The sequence below is a fragment of the Camelina sativa genome, chromosome 7 (assembly GCF_000633955.1).
Source record: "Camelina sativa cultivar DH55 chromosome 7, Cs, whole genome shotgun sequence".
Taxonomy (NCBI): Eukaryota; Viridiplantae; Streptophyta; class Magnoliopsida; order Brassicales; family Brassicaceae; genus Camelina; species Camelina sativa.
In genome coordinates this window covers 14,235,873-14,239,307 of record NC_025691.1, presented here as the reverse complement: position 1 = coordinate 14,239,307, position 3,435 = coordinate 14,235,873, and the positions used below count along the sequence as shown (strand labels likewise).

Sequence of the window (3,435 nt, the reverse complement as noted above, 5' to 3'; positions counted from 1 at the left end):
CGGAATTGAATTTTACCGATGACAAATAGACAACACTATTACAACTACGAGGCTACATGTCCCAATAATTTATGCATTTGCTTGAAATTGTATGAAAACAAAAAATTTGTTTACGAAAATATAAATTTTAATTTTTTATTAATCACAAAAGAACACAAACGCAAATAAGCAATCAAGATTTTTTTTTTTTTTTGCCAACTAGCAATCAAGATTTAATAAAGGCTATTTAATGTAGACATTGAGATTCATGGACTCATACAACGTGAGGATCAAAGGAGTATTGTCATTGAAGAGCCAATTGTTCCACATAGCAATAAGCCGATGCAGAAACATATGGATTGAAGATGTCCGGATGATAGCACCAGATGATAGCCCCAACACTGATGGCATTCACATCCAGCTATCAACCGACATCGAGGTCCGAAATGCTTCCATCAAAACCGGAGACGATTGTATCTCGATCGGACCGGGTACAAAGAACCTGATGGTAGATGGAATCACTTGTGGTCCTGGACATGGAATCAGCATTGGGAGCTTAGCGAAGTCCATAGAGGAACAAGGCGTGGAAAACAGACTGTGAAGAAGGCTGTGTTTGTACGAACGGACAATGGACTAAGGATAAAGTCGTGGCCACGATATAGCAACGGGTTCGTGGAAAGGGTTCGGTTCTTAGGGGCTCTTATGGTCAACGTTTCGTATCCTATCGTCATCGACCAGAACTATTGCCCAGGCGATTCTTCTTGCCCTTCTCAGGTCCGTTTCATATTTATAACTCAAATAATTTTGTCTGATTTTAAGAAATAATGAGTTTGATTGGTAACTTTTATATAGGATGATTGTTACCAAATCACAAATGCGAGAAAATTAGCAAAAAAAGTGATAGTGAAACTTTAATTAAAATATGAAAACAAAATTTTTTACAGGAGTCGGGAGTCAAAATAAACGATGTAATATATAGCGGAATCATGGGAACATCAGCCACAAAGATTGCTATAAAGATGGATTGTAGTGAGCGAGTACCATGCACTGGGATTCGAATGCAAGCGATTAATCTAACTTACAATGGTGAAGCAGCAAAGACTTCTTGCATAAATGTTTCTGGTAAGCAACTTGGTTTGGTTTCACCTAGTGGATGTCTCTGAAACTCTATACGTTTGCTCAGACCAAGATTTGTAGAATAAAACATGACATTGGTAAGTTGTACATAATATATTTGTATATGTATCAAAATTCATTATTTTTATATACTTTGTAACCATTAATGTAAATGATTATGTGTATGTGTACATAACATGTGGTTGTAGTACCTACTGATTTGTAATTAATAAAAAAAGGAGCTCAATCTTTATATGCAAACGAATCATTGCTGCAGTGCTCATATTATAAAGGACATTCACAAGTATATCACTACAAGAAAATATGGAATTGGTTACTGCAATTTACGATTAAAAACACAGTTGCTAAATTTAGCAACTGAATTGCGATTGTTTAGCTACTGAATGGCTACTAAAATAAATCAGTCGCCTAGTAGACGCTAATTGGAGACTGATGCATATTGTCATAGTGTAGTCGCCAATTTGCGACTAATTTGGAAACCAGTTTGACAGTCGCTAAAAGATTGCGACTAAAGAGCTACTATTTAGCGACTGCTTTAATAAATTTGGGCCTTAACAAAATTTGGGCCGTAACAAAACACGAAAACCCATTATTTTTCGTTTTCTTCCCCGAACAAACCCTAATCTAACATATCTTTTCTCATTTCTTCTTCTTCTTCTTCTTCTTCGAGACGAAACCGCAAAATCTCAAAACCCTAGATCTAAATTCCTCTCACTCGACGAAACCGTAAACCCTTGATGGCTGGAGTAAAGAAAAGAGGCGGAGGAAGAAGAAACCCCTCTAAACGAACCTCTGGAACCTCACAAACGGCAAATCACAGACCTGCCAATCTTCCTCCCCAGTATACCTTCACGCCGGCAAAACATCGAGTTCCAGAGACTGATTCTCAGGGAACTCCTGTCCCAAACCTCCAGCCTCCAGCGAGACCTACACCTTCTTACCGAGACTATCCACCTCCGACAAATCTGTTCCAGCACTCGAGGAGCTTTCCCGGAACATCCCCTTCCGGCGAAGATCCAACCAGGCGTCCTTTTCCTCAAGCTCCGCGACGAATCCACCAGAATTCTCGAGTCAACTTCGAGAGTCTCCTCAATCGTCAGTCAGGAATCATCATCGACAGTCTCCTCAAGTCTCAAAGCTACCACGAGAGTATCCTCTACCTCGACAGTCTCATCGACCACTCTCTTCTCAACCTGGTCAACCTCGAGCAGCTTCTGCATCGCTTCACAGTTCTCAAGCGCAAAACTCACATGAGGAAGAAGCTGATTCGGAGGATGACGGTGCAAGGGAATCAAATCTCCCAGCTGATGTACTCGCTTCTTTACATGACATGCTTGTCCAACCAGGCCGTGAGAAGTATACCACTGTCCTCTCTCCCTCATTAGAGCGTGGAACCACTTGGTAAGAATTTGGATTAGAATTTTGTATTTTGGATTAGAATTTGATTGTGTTTGTTTGTTTGGATTAGAATTCGATTGTGTTTGTTTGTTTGTGATTAGAATTTGGATTATAATTTTGTATTTTGGATTGTTTGTGATTGTTTGTGATTAGAATTATTAGAATTTTGGATTGATTGTGTTTGTTTGTGATTAGAATTTTACTTGGATTGATCGATTTGTTTGTGTTTGATTGGAATTTGACTACTGATTTGTTTCTGTTTGAAGGTTTGGTAAAGACACGTCATCACTTACCCGAAAGATTACAAAAGTGTTTACAAACAAGTTTGATGGTCCATATTACAGTTGGGGTTGTGTTCCGAATGCAAGAAGAGAAGGTTACTTCTTGGAATTCGCGGTAAACTTCTACTCTTTTCAATTTGATTTCTGTATTTATAGCTTTTTTCTTGGTTTTTTTTATCACTAACACTAGTCTTCTTTTGTAGAAAACACACACCTGGGATCCCTCTCTAACCGGTGTGGTTCAAGCAAAGTTCTATAGCATTTGTCAAAACCGTATGAAAGACATTGTTTCCAAGGCAGCAGCTCAGCAAGAGGAAGGGAAACCGAGGTATATTGAGAGAACTCTTTGGAAAGAAATGTGTGACTATTGGAACACAGAAGAAGCCATGGAAAAGAGTGCAACCACTTCAGCAGCTCGAATGTCTGACCGTAATGGTCTTGGCCCTCACAAGCATGTATCAGGGCCGAAGTCTTACTTACAAATCGAACAAGAGATGGTGAGTTACATCATAACCTTTTCATTGTTTAATTACTTGACATCAAATGGTTCCTAACCTTTTCATTGTCTAACATTCCAGGAAGTAGAATTGGGAAGACCGCCAACTATTCCTGAAGGTTTTCTCAGGACTCATACCAAAAA

General features: G+C 39.1%; 1 pseudogene; it reads left to right on the top strand.

Moving 5' to 3' along the window:
- Positions 1 to 1,356, top strand: part of LOC104701155 — a 2,237-nt pseudogene extending 881 nt beyond the window's left edge.